At 45.2% G+C, this 24,974-nt stretch overlaps 1 protein-coding gene across 1 annotated transcript in view; it reads right to left on the reverse strand.

Annotated features, from left to right (window-relative positions):
* Positions 1 to 24,974, reverse strand: part of FAM3A (FAM3 metabolism regulating signaling molecule A) — a 458,496-nt gene that overhangs the window by 415,286 nt on the left and 18,236 nt on the right. The window lies entirely within an intron of this gene.

Raw genomic sequence — 24,974 nt, forward strand, 5'->3', positions numbered from 1 at the left:
CTGGAAGCCAGTGAGCAGCTTTCCTGGCTTGAGTAATCTGAACTCTTTTAGGAATGCTGAGAGCTGCACGCAGCGCATTGTTCTGCAGTATTTGGAGCCTCTTGAGATTTTTGGCTGATGTGCCTGCAAGGATGACATTGCAGTAGTCCAACTTAGCTCCGATAGTGGCACGGGCGATGGAGAGGCAGTTTTGGGGGGGGAAGAGGAAAGGTTTGATTGCATTATTGAGTTTGGTGGTGTGGGTTGAGGCTGAAGCAATGGTGCTGACCTGTCATGTCATAGAGAGGTTTGAATCAAGGTAGACTCCAAGGGTTTTTACGGAGGTGGAAACATATTTTTTGTTGAGTTTGGGTAAGATTTCTTTGGGACCGAGGAGTATGATCTTGGTTTTTTATCCCCGTTAAGGCAAGGACCATTTATTGCCATCCAAGTCTGTATAGTGGTGTAGATTTGGAGGGGGGGGGAGAGACAGTATTGTTAAGCTCAAGCACTTCCATAGTCTGGCATACCTTATCACAATATAAGAAAACCACTTAAGTCAATCAGTACTAGCTGCTGCACACTTGTGGAACAAGTAGGCCCCTCAAACCTACTATACATCAAAACAAAAACAGTAATTGTTCCACCTGTTGAATGCGCTGCTAGCTCACAATGTTTGAGCGCATAACTGGTAAGCGATTGCAAATATCACAATTTGTCCAGAACAATATTGAAAAGAGCTTCTCAATGGTGACTCAATTAGATATGTAATTATATTTTATTCTATTCGTGTTCAGTTTTCAGAGTGATTTGCCAACACGTGTTTCGACCTACACAGGTCTTTTTCAAGGCAAAGCTCTGCACTCAATAAAAGTAGAAATCATGTGAATACATAACACAGTAATTTAACACATTAATCATTGTATCCAAACAAGAATACCCCCACATTTGGGAACAAGGGAATGTCTATTACCAAATATTGAGTCCCTCGATTATGTGTCTGAACATGGTCGATATGGAAAAAAATCTTCATTCAAAACTCTGGCGTCCTGTATTCCAATGTGGAAACAGTGATTAATACAGTTCGTTCACGTGCCAAAGTAACTGAAAAGTGAATTCTTAAGCTCATAGATAGGGAGAGAAGACGTTACCTGTGTATCGGTTCATTCAGACATGTCTCGAAATAATTTTTCTGATGCTCCGGTCAATAGCAACCATAATAAACTAGCCCATGGATGGCGTGGTCTATTGGGCAATAAACATCCAGGTTGAAAATTGCATCTTTTGTCACCGCGATTATACATGCAATGCATATAACCTCGCATATTTTACTACCTTACCCCAAATGTTCTCACGTCTGTGTACACCGTCCAAAACAAATCCGTCCCCTAACAGTCATCTCGAGACTTAATGTTAAAGTAAAGGACCTTGTGCACACATAGATTTGGAGGAGAGCTGCTGCGTCTTGGTCATAATCACCAGAGAGGGGGAGTAGTACTTGTGTGGCGTCGGCACAGTTCGTGTATGCTATGCCTAACGAGTCAAGTAAGTCAAACAGTGGCTTGGTAAACAAGTTGTAGAGGGTGGGGGCAGTGCAAGATTATTGGGTTACTCTGCAGTGAATGGTGTCAGGGGCAGCATTGACTTGGTCGGAGTAGACCTTCATGGCTCTACCTTCTAAAAAGGAGGTTATCCATGAGGTTGCTTCTGTAGAGAAGTGAGCTGCGTTGGAGAGGTCAGAGGTCAGAATGTTGTGATCTACGAGATCAAACACGGCTGAGAGATCTAGGAGAAGCAGAAGGGCTAGTTTGCCCTTGTCCATGATGTTAGTGATTTAGAGTCTGACGAGCTCACAGTTCTTCCAAAGTAACATTAGTAGGTTGTGCAAGCTGAAGAACAAGGGCACCAGTTGCTAGCTAATTCAATGGCTCAAGTCTCAAATATAAATAATATCAAAAGAGACAATCAAGCTCACAGTTCTTCAGAAGTGAAGAGGCCTGACATGGGCAGGAAATAGGAGGACGTGGGCAGCTGCAGAAAGGGACCCCCAGGTACAGAGACAAGACAAGATTATACCATGGATGCTGCAATGTATTGTATATGGGATGAATTGATAGAAATCACGCTCATGTACCCTGATATTATGTCACTGTAGGAGTTGTTACCAGATTGGCAGTATTACGATAGGTATGTTAGATACTTATGGTCACGCAAGTCGTGTTTGCTGCATATATATGCGCGGGGAGGCCCCCCTGCAGCCCTCCACCTTTAACTCCCTACAATATTACCCTAAACCCAGCAAACAATTCTTCGAGCAATTCGGCCACGCAGTAATCTGCCAATCCCAAAATATCGGATATGGGCACTAAACTGGTGATGTCTCGGTATTGATGTTGTAGATGGGGGTTGGGGGTGGGCAGTCTATTGTGGCAAACAAGTAAATGATATGTTGAAATAATAAACAAAATGCAAAAATGTTTAAAAAGAAGAAGATGGGAAGAGATATGGGTTCCAATTCAAAATGTGGCTTCCGGTCACCTGGACAGAGGTGGATACCACTAGAAAACAATTGCCACAAAGCCTCAGAGCATCTATGCGTCGCTGACTTTTGACAAACAGTCCTCTACTGATCATTAAATATCACCATGCCAGGACTTTTTTTTTATTGTCCCTACGGGTCGGCCATGTGTTTGTAAGCATAAATCGGTAGATCGTAGGAAACTTTCCTATGGACCTTACCCGACTTTTCGCCCATTATCGCACTCGAAATCAGCCTCCATTTTGTGATAATCCTATCATTCCGCCGCATCGACCTGGCTCACCTGCCTTTGCGGCACTAAATCAAATCCCCCGCCCCTGAAACAGACTTTATCAAAACATTCATATTCCCCGCCTCTATCCGTGACGTGACTGTGCTGCGTAGGCAAACGCGCCCAGGCGTCTTCTACGCGACTCCACACAGAACCCGGAAATCAACACAGATCAGCTCACAACACAGCGCGCCACAATTGGGAATATGAAACTGTACTTTTAAATCAAACCGCAAGATTGTAAATGTGGTAAAGTACATTTATTGGACATCAAATGTTTTGAGAATATTCAGCGATTTGCATTTTTATTTGCTCATGTTCCAAAAAGTTCGTATTGAGGAACGCGATGGTCCTTTCCTGTACACAGGGTCTTAGAGCATCTCACAATACAGCACCACAATTCGGAATGTGAAACCGTGGTTTAAAAGCAAACGGCAAGATTGTACATTTGGCAAAGTACGTTTATTGGACATCAAATGTTTAGAGAATATTCAGCGATTTGCATTTTTATTTGCTCTCGATCCAAATTAGTTCGTCTTGAGGGAAGCGATGTTCGTGTGCAGTACACAGGGTGTTGATTTACGATAAAAATAAGCTCTTCGGTCGCACTGATAATCGCATGGCTGTTCCAACAACGAGGCACTAGGCCACCACAACGGTAGGTATGTTGCATCTAACCGTTAGTACCGCGTAAGGGCATACTTGTACTTGGCGATCGTCCCATAAAATGGTCAGGGTGGTAACGTTGTTCACGCGGAGAAGCAACTGGCGGCTGTAGAAGCCGTCCGCCGGTGTCTGGTACTCGTGACACAGACAGTAGTGAATGATGTACCTAAAAACATAAAAAATGAAATTAGTCTCACCATCAGATCCTTATTAAAATCATAGCGAGGACAGCGCTACTGGGTGTACACAAGTGTTTAAAGGCGTGGCGAGGCAGGGAGGGGGGGGAGTGGAGTACAAGGTAAGTAGCATAAAATAATAAATAAATAGGGCCAGCTGGTGGCAAGTGCAAGGTAAGTGCAGAACAAGTGCTGGGAAGGGGGGGCTGTAGGATACTGAGACAGTCCCCCAGTGCAGGGGTTGACAGGGAGGCAGTGCAGGTGGAGAGTGGAAGGGCCCAGGACCGAGGTCGCAGACAGTGGACCAGTTGTAGCAGGGGAGAGGGAGAGAGAAAGCAGAAGCAAAGAGGAAGGTTTTGAGGTGCTTCAGTAAAAGCAGATCTTTCTCCTCAAGATAGTGCGCGGTAGAAAACAATATGCCACATAGAACGAACAAGTACAACTGAACCCGTCTTTAAAGCCACTGTATAGTAATGAAATTGCGGTATAAACTCATCAAAAGTTACTTACATTATATTTGCATTTTCCATTGTGTCTCTGTGTAGGGCAGACCCGAAACACCACTCCTTCTTTGCCGACGTTACTTCTTCTAATGAACGTGGCTCATCGTTTCGTTTCTGAAATTTTATTCATTATCTTTTCTTAGTCTTTCAGGATGGTCCCGGCCTGTCAAGGTCAAATCACAATAGAACCTTATATTCGGTCGTGGGCCGTTCCGCCACCCGAGCAAAACATCAAAGCAGCTGACCTTCACTTTGAGCGAGCACACATTTCTAGTTAGCTGCGGTTAGTTTTAGGGACATCTTGTCTGCGTGCCTTTTTTTTTATTGTCCCTATGGGTCGGCCATGTGTTTGTAATACGGAAACATTCTATAATTTTTGTAAAAATGATTTATATTACTGTTTGGTTTAATTGCAATGGGCCTGCAACATGAGGAGACTGGAGAGAACAGACAATCAAATTACAATCATTTAAACCGTGATGTGTATTTCTCAATGAGCTCTGCTTTAGGTGGACATGGAACAGAGGCAATGTTGGGTGGCAATGCAGTTGTCCCCTGCATAGGTTCGTTCACCACTCCATGTATGTGCCTATCTAGGACGTCAACGATAAGTTTCTCAATAAACTCATATTGCATATCCTCAAACACTGGTTTGATCACCCATTGTTTACTTCTTTTAGTGAAGGCCTTATTGTAGCGAAGCGTCCCTAAAGTTCCGGTCGTCCTACTTTGTTGACGGCCAACATTATGGTTATGTGCCAAGACCGCTAAAAGAGTCCGATTTATCATGCCCTCCATGCCAAAATGCAATCGTTTTGGCCTGTACTTGAGGCACATATTGTGGAACACCTCCAAATCTCCTGTGTGGCAGAATTCCGTGAGTCCCCTCAAAGCTTTTGTTATAGTTTTATCAAATACAATCTTTTCAATGGCTTTGTGAGTGGGTGATGAAGGAATCAACCACTTCTTCTTCCGTGCCTCCTCTGTGGACAAATGGCCATGTTCACATTTGTGGAAATGTTCATTTGTCGACCATCGATGTACGTTGCTACAGTGCAAAATTACTGACCGCCATTTTTCCAGTAGAATTTCCAACGACCCTTCACATGTTTTTGAGCTCCACCAAAGATGGTTGCTGATTGACTTGGACCACTGTGAAATACCTTGCAATTCCTTTTTTTTACCTGCAGCCGACAATTTTTTATTGATTGATTTTGCAAGATGCCAAACGTCAAATTGGTGATTTATATTTTTGTACTGTTCTCTCATTGTCTTGGCAATTGAAACGTGTCTGTCCGTGGCTATCAGGTCGATCACCATTCCCCGCGATTGTAGTTCTTGCAATGATGCTACAAAGCCAATTTTCTCCATGGCCACTGAGGATGTACTTTGTGACACCTGCACGACCACCGAACTCACAATTTTCTTACTTTCCATGTCCTGAAAGTGGTAGGTGCAGTACTTGGCTGAAAATCCTGGGCTGTCGCACTGTCCATCACCAGCTAGCCTGAACCGTTTGCCCGCGAATGTACTATCAATAGACATTTTTTCCATTCTCCAAGCTTCGCTGATGGCTGGAAATAGATAATCGGTTTGGTATTTGTAGAACTGACTTTTCGCAATGAAATGGATTCCCACAAACTGAAAGAAATACTGTAACTTTTTAAAACTTGAACCACTAAAAAGTGCGGCCGCTGCACAAAGTAGATTGCCTGCTGGCAGTTGCCCCAGCATGGGTTGTGCAGACCATGCGAACGGATGATATTGTGTACAGGTGGCATGTATTTTAAGGTTAGTGCCTCGAATTGCACGAGTCACATTAATCAATGGCTCCCCACATACTTCCCCACCAACCCAATGCCCACATTTCATCATCATAATAATATCCATCAAACAGCTATCGAATACAATGAATTTGGCCTCTTTCCTTATACTGTCACTCTGCATCCCAGCTGGTTCGGCCTGTAACGTTGAGGACATGTCACTCGCATGGAAGGTACAATCTCTGATATCGTCTTCCGCTATGCTGAGTGATATTGATGGTGTTTCATTGTCGTCCACTTCATTCTCTTCCATTGCAACATCTGTTCCTTGTCCGGAGATGGGAGAAAAAAACAATGTCTTCAACTTTCGCGCGCTCTTATTTTTTGCGGGTGTGGATTCTGTGAATTGATCTCCGACTGCATCCAAACTACCAGGAGGACATTCACTATCAATGGCTGGTGGTGGTATAGCTCCGTTGTCAATCACTTCATATTCTTCCCATTGGCACGATGCATCTCCAGTCTCAAGTCCCTGCCAAAAGGTTTGACAAGCAACATCTCTCGTTCGCTTCACTGTCTGTGTAGATCTAGTTCTTACACCCACTCGCAACTAGAGGACAGATTAGAAAAGGGATGTTCAGTTTAAACACAACTTACAGTATTGAACTATTGACAGTGAAAGACAACATAAAATAGTGAACAGGACACTAACCTTCTTTTGCTTTCTTTTCTTTGAAACTTTCTTGCCTCGAACTTCAACATCTGGACGCTGTTGCTCCGACTCGTGTGTGCATGTCTCCACTTCCTCTCGCGCTGCAACGACTATATTTTCATGATAAGCACATCCATCACTCACTGAGGCTCCATCGACTCCCTGAAACATCGAACTTTCATTAGTATGTATAATAATATTGAAAACACAAAATGTACTTGGGGACCAATACCCATACGGACATCTCAATAGCAAAACACGAATGAACGCATTGTGTAGAACATTCAAACGACAATAGTTCACGCATTGTTGATCTAGTTACATTGAACTGTCAAGATCCATACCTCGGGCTCCGCATAGACTTCCATTGATGATATTATTGAAGATGACGCTTCAGCAACTCCCTGAAACACAGTAATTGCATTAGTATGGTTTTCTATTTTGTTTAAAAGAACATAAACTTTCTGCAGGCGTCAACGGCTCATCTAAATAGACCTGCACAAATGATCAGTTGTCTAAAATAAATAATGGATATCTAAATATGATTCGATTTGCTCCATCGTTGGAAGTGTCACCACCCAGAGATCTGCATCAACTACTAGGGGTGATGTTCTTGTTGAAGAAGCTCCGTCAGCTCCCTGAAACATAGTACTTGCGTTAATAAAGAAGGAAGTATAGCGGGTGTAATCACGTCATTTGATCTCGCATGATTGATCTGTCAGTATCCATACCTCGAAATGCATAAGAACATCAAGGGACGCTGTAACTGCGGTGCACACTTCTGCAAGCTGTTGCGCCGACCCGTAACTGCATGCTCCCCCTTCTTCTTGGACTAATGCTCCATCGACTCCCTGAAACATAGGACTTTCATTAGTAATGAACACAATATTGAAAAAAGAAGACACATAGGAGGGCGACGACAGAAGGACATACCAATGGCTAAAAACGAAAGAAACATTGTGTGTAACAATCACGCTACAAGAATGCAAGATCTGATGATCTCCATCGATGGAACTGTCCGGAAACGTACCTCGAGCATCTGAGTGACATCTACGGTTGTCGTCAATGCGTTGGACTCCTCAGCATCTCCCTGAAAGACAGTACTTGCATTATTTTGGATAACAATAATTATAACTGAAAACAAAGACTAGAGGACGAGTACTGTGGTGTACCATTAGGTAAAATAATTACACGATCAATTAAAACTATTGATTTACATGCCTAAAACAAGTCAGTGTCAGAGTAGCTAAGTAAGATTACCCGATAGGCGCTTGAAGTGGCTGATGACTGCAATAACGACACGGATGGAGAATCTTCCGCCTTCATATTGAGTGGATACATAAATGGGGAAATTATTGTTAGCTAATGCTACACACTACCGCAAGGCCGAGAGACAAATACGTAAACTTGACTCACCAGTGGAGGGATGTGGACGAATAGAGTGGGAATAGCGGTTGAGAGCAATTTTCGCCTCGCTCGCGGTGTTTTCTTCTTTATTAGCAATGATGTGGAGTACATGTCTGGGCTAAAGTGCCTGCTGCAGATGCGGTATCGATCACCCCTCTTGTCCGCAAAGACTTCTAGGACTCTACTTTCTAGCTCAGAGGCTGGATATCCGCAATATCGGACCCATTCTCTTATCTGATCTATTGTCTTAGGGAAAACATGCATTATAGTATCTTCAGATTTGTTATGGGTCTTCGAAGGGCAACCGCCAATGGAACAGGCAGGCATTATGGAAAGTTCTGAAAAGTAAAGATCAACAATTCTCTATGAATACCAATGTGTTAAAACATTAAATGACACATAAAAGGTTCAATGCAAGGTCCGTTTTGGTTCTTGGAACTATACACGTTATTCACATGCGGATAAGTATTTCAATAACTTTCAAAAAATAGAAAAAGTAATTTGACTAAACTCAGAACATGTGACTAGTTACTTGCATGTACTGTCGTGAACGAAAAGAAAACATGGATGCAATTTGATGACTACTAGCAAATAGATATAAATTAAAAAATTGGACGCAAAATGATTATGGTACATGGACTTACCTTGACGAACAAACAGTTAGATGCAGGGATCAGAGTAGTTTCTTGTCGTAGAACAGGGAGCAGTTCACAGGTTGCAAACTGACGAGTTTGCTCAAAGTGGTCACGGAAGTTCACAGAGACGAAGAGCAGATAACCAGCACCTTCACGGGTTGACTAGCAAAGCGCAAAGAAGTTCTCATTAGAAATATGAAGTGGGTTATAAAGAATTCGAAACAGGGGTGTGTTTGTGAATGAATGACGTGTATATGTCGTGGCATTATGCGGATTGCAGGGGGGCGTCCAGCGTGAGGGGGGATGCTTGGCAGGAGACACGGGGTCTGGAGGTAGACATGGGAACAACAACCCATGCTCTATAGACCACTTTGAAGTGTACATGGTCTTTGGCACCTCTTGGCCTTTATCGCTCCCTGACAGCTCCACTTGCCAGCAGCGCAAGTACCCCGGTGCGAACTGCCTTTGATAGGGCGGGGGGTGGATCGGGGCGGTGGTCGTGCAGACAAGACACAGGAAGACTTGTGAATGGAGACACACTTATGTGGATTGCAGGGGGGCGTCCAGCGTGAGGGGGGATGCTTGGCAGGAGACACGGGGTCTGGAGGTAGACATGGGAACAACAACCCATGCTCTATAGACCACTTTGAAGTGTACATGGTCTTTGGCACCTCTTGGCCTTTATCGCTCCCTGACAGCTCCACTTGCCAGCAGCGCAAGTACCCCGGTGCGAACTGCCTTTGATAGGGCGGGGGGTGGATCGGGGCGGTGGTCGTGCAGACAAGACACAGGAAGACTTGTGAATGGAGACACACTTATGTGGATTGCAGGGGGGCGTCCATCGTGAGGGGGATGCTTGGCAGGAGACACGGGGTCTGGAGGTAGACATGGGAACAACAACCCATGCTCTATAGACCACTTTGAAGTGTACATGGTCTTTGGCACCTCTTGGCCTTTATCGCTCCCTGACAGCTCCACTTGCCAGCAGCGCAAGTACCCCGGTGCGAACTGCCTTTGATAGGGCGGGGGGTGGATCGGGGCGGTGGTCGTGCAGACAAGACACAGGAAGACTTGTGAATGGAGACACACTTATGTGGATTGCAGGGGGGCGTCCATCGTGAGGGGGATGCTTGGCAGGAGACACGGGGTCTGGAGGTAGACATGGGAACAACAACCCATGCTCTATAGACCACTTTGAAGTGTACATGGTCTTTGGCACCTCTTGGCCTTTATCGCTCCCTGACGTAAGAGGATGGCTGCAGGATCTACTACATGGAAGGCAGGGGGGTGAGTTTATAAATACCTCACCCTCCCAGGAGAATATATGGGGGTCATCTCTGTACCCGGTGCCCAAAAAGAGGATTTATTATGATCAACCATTTTTATTATTTACCCATAACCATGTTTTGTATCAATAAAATCCAACAGCTTTTTATTGCCAACGCTTGATGCCAACCCACAAAAGAATATATGTATGACTGCTGAATATATGGGTTCAACGGTTATGTGGATTGAAGGTGTGCGGCCAGCGTGATGGAGGATGCTGGCCGGAGACATGTGGTGTGACAAGACAAGGCACTGGAAGGCTATTCAACGGAGACACACTAGATTCATTTAAAAAATCAAAACAACCATTGTTAAAATATATGTTGTGCTTTATTTTAGATTTTAATTAAACGTAAATAATAAACATTACACATTGTAAAGTTGAGGTTGCAGCACATCGAGGGAAAATCCGCGGTATTGTCCACTGTCACTGGGGAAATGTTGTCTAATGGCAAGTACCGCACAGGCAGGTATTACTCTCCGAACGCGGTGTCCGAGCCGCCCGTGAAGCCACCAAGTGAAGCAACGATAGGCCACCAGCCTGTACCACCTGTGAAAAAAAAAGATGCAAACTGTATTAAACTGACCAAACTTTCTTATCAATGTCGATTCAGGTAACACATGTCATTTTTCTTAGAAAAAAATTATATCTAGAAAATGCACTATATGGAACCAATTTACATGCGTTCGAATGATATGTAAATGTAATTTTATATGTGGGAGACGACCATGAAATAGTGGTGGCATCACTGACATCACAAACAGAGTATACTTACTCGTTACTCGGATTACGCGGACGAACAGTGCCACGAAGTTCGTGCATAAGCACCATCATCATCCTCAACACTGTCCGTGAGAGGCAGGCTTCCCTGAACTCTGGCAGCTCGGTGATGCATTGCGGACTTTGCTCGCCTTCCTGCAGACTTTGCTCGCTTTCCGAAATGTAGGCCAAGCACCCGGAATTTTCACGGCAGCAGCAGTTCTCCTCCTCAGTTGGCATTAGCTCGCACCGATTGCACGTGCACCAGGTGGAGACGCCGTCCATGCGACATGGTCCAGGCTCTTCATCCGTTGACTGGTCCTCCCAACTGCCGTCCGAATCCCCATCGTTTTCGCGTGCTTGCCTTTCCAGTAGTTCCTCCTCGGTGTACTCGGGCTCGTACATATACGGCATTATTGTGGCCATTGTGCGGTAAAGATAGTAAAATAATTTACAGAGATGCTACAGGTGTTCACACGGGCTACAAGCGGCGAAGGTAGCTGACCAGAGCACTGAAACGAGTCACAGAATACTCAAAGTAACACAGAGAGAGGAATGGAATCGAAAATCTGCTGCTGTATGTTGTGAAACGGTCTGTTTATACTTATTGGGGAAAGAGGCGTCCTGCCATTTCCATGGCAACACGTCAATAGCTGAGGCGCAGCGATTGTTGACACGAGACGTGCTTGAAATGGGCGGAACGCGTCTGCTGATGTCAGGCTCAGGGGCGGGGGATTTGATTTAGTGCCGCAAAGGCAGGTGAGCCAGGTCGATGCGGCGGAATGATAGGATTATCACAAAATGGAGGCTGATTTCGAGTGCGATAATGGGCGAAAAGTCGGGTAAGGTCCATAGGAAAGTTTCCTACGATCTACCGATTTATGCTTACAAACACATGCCCGACCCGTAGGGACAATAAAAAAAAAGTCCCGGAACTATCCTTTAAGGTAAAGTCAATTACGGCACAGCATAACTGATTTTCTCCAGGTAATGATTAGAATACCTACTACAGAATGGCACAAGTCTCAAAAAGCATGTTTGTTGAGCATATTCGCACCCTCTAGATTTCTGCCTTCGCTGTACTGCCCCACTTTGCTCAGTGGGATTTCAGCGCTTAAAGGTACTTCCTCTGTAGCATCTGCAGTGTAATCAATGTGCCTCCCAGTAGATGTGGTCCCATCACCGACTCCAAGGCATGTGCGCCTGGCAGACTGCCCCACTTGAAAACTGAGGAATACCAGGGTATTCAACCACTGACACATCCGTACATCCAATCATATTAGCCCACATCCATGTATTCATCCATACAACTGTATTTGGGCCTATGTTCCCTTTTCAAACCCTCCATTCCACAGGTTTATCAATAGAGTTTTTTCTTATGTCCACCCACTACCTCCCCACTTTCTCCCACTATATGAGAATGCACAACACTTATCTGCTTGGTATTAGGTAACCCACCTTTTGGTATAGGTCTGTACTACACATGTTGGTAGTTTGACTGAGCAGCCAGGCCTATCTCAAGAAGGATAAATGCAAGCTGTAGAGCGGTACAAATGAAATCCGTAAATACAAGTAGCCAAGTAACACTTACACTCAAGGTTTCAGTTATAAATAGTTATTTATTTAGTTAACATCAATGTTTAAATAAGCGTTCTTAAGAAAGGCAATTCATGTAACAATGTACATATGCTTTAAAATTACTTTCCAGAATCAGAGGAAGTTAGTGGATAATCTTTGGATATGCTTCTTACACAATTCCTACACCCTGGGGTGACTTCAATCACAAGAACAGTAATGGCATTTATATATCACGCTAGTTATACTTTGCAGATTCTGAGGTTGCAGAAAGGAAAGGTTTAAGGAAGGAAAAACAGTTAAACAGGTTCTCAGTATATGTGAGGACAACTAAATCTTCCAATGAAATCTAGACAAGCATTTCCCAGCAGTAACAGTCTAGAACAAATTACCACCTATGAGGGACAAACAATATCAAAGTCAATGGGCTAGAAGAGTCTTCAGGGGGCCAGGACAGCCAAAGTCAATTTGAAACAGTCTATGGAGCTGAGGCACTTCTTAGAATCAAATGTCTTGCACAAAGTTAGAGGGTTTGTTAGAAAATCCCTTGTAGGATCACAAGCTGTTAAGCCTGTGAAAGCAGAGTTGGAATCAACTATAAAAGTAAGCCACTGCAATTCCCAACGGAGAAAAGCACGGCTACAAGACAGTGAGGTAAGTACCCCGAGTCTAAACAGTATCTCTGGTTTGAAGAAGAGATGTCCAACTGGCTTCTGTCCTGCTACAACGATGCAGACCCCGTGTTCCTGAGCCTGAGTCGTGGGGACAAGAGGGAGGACATCTGTAGGGCTCCTGCGGCAGTTCTTGGGAGGTCGTCGGCAGAAACGGGCTCTTTGCGTTTCAGCGCTTAGTAAAGAGCACCGTCACGGATCTCGGATACTGGTTGGGCTTGCGTCACTCCTGGGGTCCTGCACTTGGCGAGGGGACTCGATCTCTGGTCATCCTGCTTCTAGAGAGTCCTTAGGAGACTCCTACAGCTTCTAGACGAATTCCAGACGTTTCAAATAGACTACAGATTGCTCGACCCCTGGCACTCGGTTTTTGCAGCAATGAAGAAGTACAGCCAGACATGCAAGATGATCCAGTGGAGTTTGTCTCGGAGTTAGTTGGTCCCACTAACCCAAGGGCAGAAGTCGTCCCTTCTGGAGCTTCTCTTGTTGATGGGGGGAAAAAGGAGTTTCAGCACAGTAGCAGGACTTCAGCAGGCAATTCAAAGGTCCACGAGGATGCAGCAAGCTTTGTTCAGTTTCTTTGTCAGGTCTTTCTCCAAGTGGACGACTCTACCTCTAGTCCCAAAACCATCGCCTTTTAAGCAGGTTTCTCCCATTCACAAACAGCCTAGGCTGTCAATTACATAGCCAGCCAATCAGGACTGGTTGCATTCAGGCATTCCCAGAGACAAAGGACAGGGGAGTTTCAGGACCCTCCCTCACATCATATCCTTCCAGACACAATGGAGCCAGAGACGGGGGCTTAACCCTGCCAAATGCAAGACAAACAAAGGGCTCCAATCTGTTTCGATGCACAGAGTAAAACCAAAGTAAGACCTCACAAACAGAAAACGGCGAAAAAAGAAGACAGGGGCTGCGGTAGAAAACTACATTGGTAGGAAAAATTAAACCACTGCCACCAGCCATTTAAAGTAGGGAGGCCAACATTAAAAAGTTACATGAGAATGTAGGATAAGAGGCTAGGTAACCCCCAGCACTCACATAATATGGTGTGTGCTGGACCTACAAAGAGGAAAAAAGGTAAGTAAAGCCAATTTCACTTCACTATTCCTGGGAACAGTAGTTCACACAAGAAAAGGTATTTTAAACCTTATGACAAATCCAAAGGATTTCTCAGTGACACTGCACTGAAGGTATTGTGCGTCACCATACAAAAAGTAGATGCCCATGGAGTTTGACTCCCAAAACAGTGAAAACACAAAAATCCTTTTTTTTTTAAAATGTATTTTTCCTTACGCGTTTGGCTTATTATTAGCCGTTTGGGTATAGTTGAAACCACAATCCAATTCAGGTCAAAACACATGAGGGAGTGGGAAAAAGGTATCACTCGCTCAGGGTTAAAATGAAAAAGTCCTACAGTCCAGCAAAAGAACTGGCAGTTTCTAAGGTTGAAGGGAATTAGCAAAGAAATTAGAATTCTCCGTAACATGACTGCACCAATATATGTCAGTATTCACAAATACTTCACACAGTATTCGTGATTGCTTTGCCCAAAATCCAAAAATCAACAACCATAACCAAAAGTACCTCCAGGATTTAAAAAAACAAAAGAAAAACACATAAGATCCAAAAAAGAAAGAAGCAATAATTAAACAGAACCACAACCTACCAAATACAAGCAACAACAAACCACAAACAGCAAAGACTAAACCCAAAAGACCAGGAAAAACACCAATCGAATAAGAGGATGCCCACTAAGGAACACAACCCACACATCATGCCTCGCCACAAGAAAGACAAAGAAGCCAGAAAAGACAACAGAAATAATAAGAAATCCCAAACCACTCGGGAAGGCACCGACGAGCATGGGATCCCACAACCCCAATAAACTCAAACATCAGAGATGGCCCAAGGAGACACACAAATAACAGAGCAAAGAGACTACAATGCTCGCTACCTGTCCACATATGACAACATGGTAAACAAAAACAGCACAGCAACAACGAACAGACAGCCAACAAGGATCACAAATACTGACTCAACCAGGATACCAAACAAAGCTCGACAATTAATAAACCAACCAAACTCAGTCTCCACCATGGACAATACCCTAACCAGAACAAGGAACAAATTGGAATCCATCACACTATACATCCCCTTTATCACCAAGACTGGAACAACAGAGGGGTAACTACCCTATTTACCACCCGGAACGAACCAACCCCCCCCCATAAACCTTATCAGTCTACTCGACAAAGAGACTGACCAACAAAGAACCACCCCACCCAAGACTCAACTGGGAAAAAACACCTGGAACAGAAACCCAACTAACACCACACCGGTCAGAACAATACTAACTACAACACGAAAGGGAAATCAAGCAAACTACACTGCAGCCTCCTCAATGTTAGATCCATGGCAAAACACTAAGCAGAACTCAATGACCTCCTAAGCAAAGAAGGCACACACGTGCTCTTCCTTACAGAAAGCTATCAGACAACTATAAAGCCATCGCGAAAGAAGCAATACCCAACTATTATAAATTAATACACGTCAATAAAGAAAACAGAAGAGGAGGCGGAATCGCAATTATACACAAAAAACACGCCTGAGCATCTCAAATCATCACAACCAACGCGGAAGACTATGAATCTCTCCTAATCAAGATAGAACTCAACGACCAATCCAACATAGTATTCCTCCTGATCTACAGACCATCTTCTTACAACCCCAACTTTGGAACAAAACTAGCGAACGAGTCCGCCATGCTATCAACCCACCACGACAACTGAGGCGAAAGAGATCCCATCGATTCAAACTTAGATACAACAGAAGACACAGTCAAAAATTCAATCACCAAGGCCCTTGACCAATTAGCACCACCTAAAATATTCAAAGCAACACCAAAAGAAACGGGCAGAAAAATGGTTCACAGAAGAACTGAAAAAATACCAAAAAAACAACCGCAAAATGGAAACAAAATGAGGGAACAATACACTAGACATGACTAAATAAAATACCAAAGACAACTCAAACTGTACAAAGCAACAGTCCTCAAAGCAAAACAAACTCTATTCAAATTCAAAGCACTCTGCATCGACCACAAAGCATTGCACAGACAAGGAGCAGAATTCCTCCAAGACGAGATTAGCCTGTATCGCTGAGGAAGGGAAGATCCAGCAACGACCTACAAATAGAGGCAAAACACCACAAAAAAAGGAAATTCGTCAGAACAGCGTTCTCACGTCTAATTGCTAACACCTGGAACAACGTGCCCAAAGTAACTGCTCTGGCTATTCAGCAGACAATGAAAACCTAGAAGGGACACCAGCAACAACACCACCACAGACAAACAACTACAGAGGAGATGAGAGGGGCCAAAAAACCTCAAACAAGAACCTGGCTAGATACTGTCAAGCCGCATCCAAAGGGCCGCCCCAGAGAGACCACAATGAGCTGACCAACTTTACTAACCCTCTTCCCTTCCTGGTCCTCCTACATAACTGACGCCTCTATGCCAGATCTTGGACTAGCCACACTCAAACTTACAGAGAACCATTACTATGCTGACATGCAGAGTGAACCACCCACATGCCCAATACCATCTAAAATGCAACAACACACCAAGATGCCAGACTACCTTACAGCTACGACCACCTGTGGCTTGGAATCCCTTATGGACACTATCTAATCAGTGCACACGACCAACCCATCATAACCACACACCACTAACACCAACACAAAACACTACCACACACCCGAGGCATGAAATCTTACCCATACGGTTACAATGCACGAGGCCGCTCACAAGTGACCACATGCAAAGCAATCACAGACGCCAGTTCCTCCTGGTTCTGAACCTATCCTCTCACCCTTTTCCCCCAACTAACCCCCAACCCCACTTTTTTGCGGATCCACGCATGGAGAATGCCCCTGGGTGGTACCGGTGTGGTACAAATCAACTGAACATAACATAATGCCAGTAATGATACTATAAGAAAACATGCCCATCATGGCTCTGCCTCACACTCCTGTCGGCTTTGCCTTTAAAAATGTCTTGCCATAACAAGAAAACATGTCCAAACTGGTTGCACAATGCAGGCGAGTCTAGAAGCGTGATAATGCTTATCATGTTTTCTTTACCCTTGATACCCAGTGATAGAAGCCACGCTACAGTAAGAAATGGCTCGACTGGCTGCCCTAAATGCCAATCTAGACACATAATAACACTCCTGCTTGCTTTGTCATAGAATCCCAGTAAAAAAAAGTCATGCCACAGCAAAGAATTGCTCGACTGGGTGCTCAAAAATACCAGTGCAGCCAAATAAAAGCACATATCATCCTTTCTAAAAAATAAAACAGCATTTTGTACTGGCATCTATGATGGATACCCATTAAAAAGCACATTGGTATTGTAAAATGGCTACCGAGGGGACAGCAGCATGATTGTGGAGCTCTCACCCCCGGGGCCAAAGACAATGTAGATAGATTAAAAGAGCCTTCCCCATGTAAGGATTTATCAATGTAGGCTGCAGTGGTGGAGTGCAACACCCCAGATCGATGGGGGACTTCGGCATAGGCGGGTGTGTGGCTTTCGTCTCTGCGGTGTCTGAGGTGCGGGGGCACTGCGCCCACAGCCAGCGCAGGCCAAGATGAGAAACACGCTTGCAGACCGCAAGCAAGAAGACCCACTCGGGGAGACCCAGGGCGGCTGAGGATCCAGTGCGGCTGCGAGGTGGAGTGGCGGAAAGCAGCCGCTGTCAAGACAGTGGAGGAGCCTTTCAGGAAGGAGCTGTCTGCGATATTGGAGGCCCACGGGGGCTGGATTCGTGGAGCAGCAGCTCCCCTGCTGGCGAGCACCAGCGGGAAGATCGAGACAGGACCGTGCCGCTCCCGCACCAGCGAAGCAGCATCTCAACCGAGAGATCAGGAGGGGCCATATCCATAGCTCACTGCTTAGCGCTGTGGAGCGAAGAAGAGCACCCGGAGCAGCCAAGAGGCCTGGGAGGGGCCGCACAGCGAAGAGGCAGGAAGGCGCCGACGCTGAGGGGCTCAACTGTTCATGGAGAACCATCACAGGTCAGTGTAGGCCCTGGCCCAAGCAAAGGGTGCAAGCAGACAGAGGCTGGCCAGTGCAGGCAGTGAGCACCAGCATTGAGCAGAGTGATGTTGAGATGGTGAGGAGTGTGGTGGCAAGGCCCCTGCCGAAGCTTTGAAACCAGCACTTGCAGAGAAGACCGGGGGAGGCCCTGTTGTGTTGTAGCCAGGGCGGCTGGAGGCCCATTTGAGGTAAATTTGGGATTTTAAAACTGCATTTGGTGCATCAGACAGTGCACCCCCATCCAGAAGCACTGCAAGGGAGACAAGGGAGCTGAAGCGCACCACGCATAGGACACAGTGACCGGTGGGACCCTGGCCTCCCTAGGACAATCCTGAGTCCGAATAGAGGGCTAAAAAGTCGCTCTACAACGTGGTGGACAAGGAAGAATAAGGGAGAGGCCATTTAGTCGGGCTCAGGGCAGAGTGATCCTGGCACCAAGGCCAGGAGGAGGGTCATTTGCAACTCGGGGAGGAGGACAAACAGTGGCTCAACTACGCACAATTAAGAGGGGAGTTCCAACCATCCCGCACAGTCAAGGGCAGACCCACAAAGCAGCAGAGGGAGGAGGTTCCTACACCCTGAAAATATTTTCAGAAGAGGTCTGACTGATGCGAAACAATATCAGGGAGAAGAGTAGGGGGCAGAGCTCTGCCCGCCTACCCACCCCCCATCCGACCTGCCTATGCACTATGTCCAAAAACAAGGGGAAGTTCATGCAATCTGCCACCAAGTCTGAAGAAACCACAGGAGGGCAATCTGAAGAGACTCTGGCGCAGTGACAGCGAGGTACTGGCTGGGGGAGATCAGGGGCCCGGGGCAGGAGAAGATTTGGGGGTGCTGGCAGGCACTGCAAAAGATTAAGTGGTCACTCAGGAGGTCCTTCGTCAATGCTTTCACGATTTTGGGGACAAGATAGCAAACACCTGTCAGTCACAGTTGGGCATGATGCGAGCGGAACTGTCCCAATTGTTGCAAGAGGTGAAGGGGGACATAACAAAACTAGAGGAGCTGGAGACAGTACACATCTGCAATCATTAGCCTGCGCAGGTATGATTATCAGGGCAGTTTCCAGTCCATTTGGTGCCCAGGGCGAAACACTAGAATGCGCCCCCACCTTATGCGCCACTCCCAAACTACACTGTTAAAGAAATGAAATCGGTTTTATTGCATCATATTTCAAGGACTTTGGAACCATTCCTTGGACAAAGCAGAGTACACACAGTATATACTACTTTTAAAGTTTTGTGTCCATTTTTAGTCTATGTTAAGGGCACTCTCCTTGACTTTGCTACTGCTAAAGCATTTATTGCTGCTGCATTATCAATGTTTTCAACAAGTTCACTCTCAATTGAAAGTATTGCAAGGGCTGATGGCCTTTCCTCAGCCATTGTGGAGCGCAAGTATGTCTATCAGTTTCAATTTACTAAAGCTTCTCCCAACACTTGCCACTGTAATTGGAATCGTTAGAAAGAGCCTCATGGCAACCCACGATATGTGCTGCAAAACTTCAAGGGGCATGATAGAACTCTTCTGAAGCGATAGCTGGATATGTCTCAGTTCCTCAGCCAACTGGGAACCATCTACATCACATTCTGGTGCACTACCACCACCCCTTGCTAACAATTTCTCCAGGTGCTTGCACAGTTGTATCAGTTCTTATTTTCGAGGCAAGAGCTTTATGTTGTACATGAAACCCCATCTTGTATTGTGCGCAGACAACTGTGAAAAGCGCCTTTTAAGCAAAGTAGTAATGGCGTAATCAGGGTTTTAACTTTAAAAGGTTCTTCATCATTCTCAGGGGTCTCATCCTGAGTCTCATACGCAAAATACATTTTTGCCCCCTATGCCATTTAGTGGACTTAGAAGTAGGGTCAATATCTAAAAGTAAGGCTCTCTCTTTTGCTGTTGTTACAGCAGACTCAAAACCAACACTCCTATAACTTTTGACAAAGGCAATGCAGTTCTTAGCCGGTCATTGCAGGCCAGCAAATCAATTTGTTTGGACGGTATGCATTTGCTTACAATGTTCACCTGAAATAGGTCATACCACACAACTAAACCTGAAGTCTTCCAAGTGTAAAGCAAGGGACTTAGCCTCCGAGGACAAATTTTGGGTCATTGACTTTTTCTTCAAAGCTCACGAGTGCTGTGCGTATCTCAACAAATTGATACTGCACAGCTCTGAAGCTTTCGATTCTACATTCCCATCGTGCTTCACAGACCTTTTCCAAGGAAATATTTTTTACATGCTCACTGAGAATGCTGCAGCGTTTGGTTGAAGCTGCAAACAAATTATAGAGTCTCTGAAGTACACCAAAAAGAAACATTTCACAGAGGATTTGGAAGCATCGCCAACCACCAAATTTAAACTGTGGCAGCCACATGGGTTAAAAAAATGCACGGGGGTATTGCTCGAGAACACGCGCTTGGACTCCTTTGTTTACCCCAATCATGTTTGTACCATCACACCTCAGACAACAGCAGTTGTCCATCGCTAGACCTCATTGACATTTCAGAATACAGAAGGTTTGCTAGTCCACCACCAGATGTGTCATCTGCGGGGCAATACCATATAACATAATTCTTTCACAGAAATGTCTTTGCCTGTAATATCCACAATTCGTGCAGTGTAAACAGTTGCCCGGTGTGGCTTGGAGTACAATCCAAAATAACAGAAATATTTTTGCAGCCTTCACCCTTTGTAAAATTGCATTCTTTACTTGAGACCTCATTAAACAAATTAGTTCATTCGGAATGACATTTCCGCAATAGTGACTGTGGATCTCTTGTGCGGACACTCGATGCAAATGATCCATAATGATTGGATCAAATTTCCCTCGTAGTTCAACAAGGGCTAAGAAATGTTCATTGTTTGGATTAAGTAACTTATTTGAAGAGCCACGAAATGCCAAATTATATATGGACAGAAAGACAACAACTGACATAATTCTTTCAAGCACAGCCCGCCAACACTTGGTCTCTGCCTGTATTTGATCTTGCATGAGAGAGTCAATACCAACATGTCCCGTGAGGCACCTTTCAGCATCCACCCACTTACCACTGGATTTTGCATGTTCAGGAGACCCTTTGTGCATTTACAAATAGTTACCAATATGCTTTCAGTTATTAAATGCCATCACTATCAAGTTTTGATTTTAGCATAGGGTCAGAAAATCTACAGCAAAAACAGTAGACTATCAGTCAAAATATAATATTGCAGCCATGCCTGGAGACTGTTTCTTTGTTAGGTAATAACCAGAGCCCATATGAAGAAGGAAAGTGCCTATTCTTGTCATCCTCTGGGTATGACTAACTAGGAGGTGGCATAGCCTGTGGGCCTCACATTACAATTTGATCACGCACATGTCCAGGCATCGATTTAGGCCATAAAGAAATGTCTTCAGACCAACACGTTTTAGTGCCTTGTTTCTGTCGGTCATCATTGCCCTCTACTGCTTGGGTTTTTGAGGCCTCCTCTCTTGAAGCTTGTGGCATGACCACAGGCAGTACAGTTTCCTAAGGAATGCGTGTTGCCTGGCCTTGGAGAGGGCGCTTATCTACTTCTTTTGAAGTCTTCTCTTCCCTCCTGAAAAATGAAAACAGTACTTTGTCATTCCGATAGTTCTATTTTTGCGGAAGGAAAGACAGAAGGTCTCGATCACAGCCTCCGACTCATTCCACATAGCCATACATTATAAACATCCTACTATCTACAGTACAGATGCCAGCCTCCAGATCAAATAGGCAGGCAGCATCTGACCAGAAGCTCAATCAATCTAATACAATACTACTCAATTGAATGGTCTTTGTTCTAACCATTAGGAAAGAAAAAACTGAAATGGAATAATACAGAGGTGAGAAACCAGAACACCGCTGGCGAGCTTCATTACAAGGCCAGAGTGTAGCAAGGGGTACTAAGGTAAATAAAAAGCAGGGTGTGGCCCGAGGGTCAGCATCGCTCACATCAACTAGGACCAACTTCCCACCTCTAGCCCAACTACTGGCACATCTATGAGCATTCACTTTTCGGTACCAGGCGGGTGCTCTGTGCCAAAGGAAAGTACTAGTCGGCAAACAACTCTTCTGACGAAACATCAAAAGGAGGCATTTAGCTAATGTGAGCATGGAGGGCTGGACTCCCTCCTGCAACCCTGGAGCTTAGCCAATTTACGCAGTCTCTACCCAGTCCTGGTCACAGTGCTCTCTCCCAGTTACATTTCAACTCCTCCTCCTGCGAGTCACATCTACCCCTACCTTCAGCTCTCTTCCATCTCACTCTTGCCCTTTAACCGCCCATTGCCTTCGCTTCTCACGTGCAATCTCTGCTCCCATTTTGCTTCCCGATAGGGCCTATATTTTCCTCTCTTTCGTTCCCCCTTTCTTAATCGCACTTTCCTCACCTTTTCCTTGACTATCTTGTTTTCTGCCCCACTTTAATCTCTTTCACTCTGTAATTCAACTTACAGGACAGGATCTCAAGTTGTCCAATATCTGGACTGAAATAATAAACCTCATATCAGATTGCATTCTGGTACTGTTTATATAACCTTTATAGGAATGCAAAATGAAACGCATAAAAATGGCAGCTCCCTGTAAAAGTGGATTAGAGAGTGCTTCTTCTGCCTATTTTAAAGAAACAAGAGTGTGAAAAAAAAATGTGACAAAAGTGGGCATTGGTTTCACTGCATTTGCATTACTAGTGGGCGAGTTATTTTGTATGCAGATTACTGTTGTGCAGCAGAAAACATTTACTCTGTCCAAGCAAGGGGCTCACCCCATAGGGCCAGTTACACATGCATGTAAACCTCCAGAGATCTATGCATGCACTGCCAGCGTTTTCGAATTCTGCCCAGAACCTTTATGCCCATCATCCTTCCCTTGCTGATGAAAGGAGTACCATTTTGCTGTTCTAAACAATGAAACAAAGATATTGGGCCTCATTACGAGTCACCCGGTATGGAAATAACAGTGGCGGTAAACCGGCTGCCACTGTTTTTTCCATACCGGGTGATCTCGAGTCCTGCAGGCAGAGGTGTCATTCCAGCCAAGTCTGACCTGGCGGGTTTAACACCGCCCGCCTACAGGCGGACGTGGAAACACCGGCACCATCACGAGATGGTGCCGGTGTTTCCATGGTCCCCATTGAGTCCTATGGGACTCAATGGGAATGGGGATTTACTGAATTCCGCCTCCGGAATTCCCAGGTCACCGGGGTTGTAATGCCCCGGTAATTCTGGGAATCACGGAGGCGGAATGGTAATACGAGTCCGGCGGTAACCGAGCCGGAAAAACCAGCAGGTTACCGCCGGACTCGTAATGAGGCCCATAATATCAAAGCTCAAACTCAGATCTTGTCCGCGAAACCGAGCAGAAGCAAACAAAACGCCTCACCAAATATATTCCCCTTTGGGTTAATGGGGAACTTTACCATAGGGCAACGGGTACACAGTGCAGGTTCACCCTGTTGAGAAATCCTAGCTGCACCACTGCAGCCAACTCAGTACGAGAAAGGACTCCCGCCAGGACAAAGAACAATTTGCATGCGGATAAAACTTCAATGGAACCATGAAAAGAAGTGTAATTAGGTCAATATGTTCCTGCCCCGAATCCTAACTCTAAACAAATGAAGTTCTCCGAACTGCAGAAAACATTACCAAGTTTCAAACCTGTCCAATTAAAACCAACAAAGAAGAAGGGTTGTGGTTGAACGTACCCAGAACAGCTGCAACTTCCAAAATACGCTTTCAACTGTAACTGAGAAATATTTCTGCTTTTCAGATGTTTTTTTGGGACAGATCAGAGTGAAGCTACGTTCTGATTTTCCACTTTTAGGCGTGGGACAAAGGGGGAAGCAGGAACACAGCAAAGGGATTCCAATACACGCACTCGATCCAACCGAGGCAGGCATCTACACGTTGGAAAAACATCTAGGCAAGGAAAGTGTAAAACAAAATATTCCCATTTACGCGTTCTTGTCTCCAGAACGCACTCTGAACTAGGCAAACTACTACTTTGAGCACCAGCCAAACGTTATGTACACAATTTAAAGGAACATTTTCTAAAATGTCAACAGAAGCATTGGGTTGTACCGATCTTGTTTCTGAGAAGTTCAGCACACAAGCGAGTCGGTAGGCAATACAGTCTTCTTTCTTTGTGCACGGCTCCGGGTAGAAAGGAATTGGAGTGTCGGGGCGGGAAGCAGAGAACGCTCAAAGGCAGTCGAACTTTTTTCCTCTGTGGTGTGTTGTGCCTGCTTGATTATAAAGGCGGGTGGCCCCAGGAAAGACGCCCTTTTATGCCCTCACCCCAAGTGGCGCGAAAGTTCAGAGAGCTTCTGACATCTGAAACATTACGCAAGTACTATGTGACTGGCAGTCAGCAGCTGCCGCTACTGTGCTGGGCTACTCTCCCCACGGAAATCGCGCCCCACTAGAGTGGCCAACTGTCCCGTATTTTGCAGGACTTACCCGAATTGATGGGCTTTGTCCCACAATTTGCAAGCACCCTCTGCGGGAGGCCAAAAGTCCTGACTTTGCCTCGACCCAAGGCTGATCAAAGCCTTTTCTGCCCTGAGCTCACACTTCTGTGTGATAGTTGAAGCTCAGCGCAGAAGAGCAGCTCTCCCTGGGTGTGCAGCATCTTAACATGTTGCTCTGAGTCAACAGAGCATTACAATAGCAGCAATTAGACATCAATAGGGCTGGGGGGAATATTAGCAGGGACTTCTGTCGCTTAAGAAATATGAATTGGGAGTGATTAGAAGTAGGTGGGTTTGGGGGGTGCATAATGCAACATGATGTGTTTGAAATAAGACTATGATTTTGAAGTCAAGTGAGAATGTTTTGTCTCACATTAGTTTGCCTGGTGCTACTGAGACCTTTCATGCAGGA

Source organism: Ambystoma mexicanum, chromosome 2p, assembly GCF_040938575.1.
Source record: "Ambystoma mexicanum isolate Mex_15411 chromosome 2p, UKY_AmexF1_1, whole genome shotgun sequence".
Taxonomy (NCBI): Eukaryota; Metazoa; Chordata; class Amphibia; order Caudata; family Ambystomatidae; genus Ambystoma; species Ambystoma mexicanum.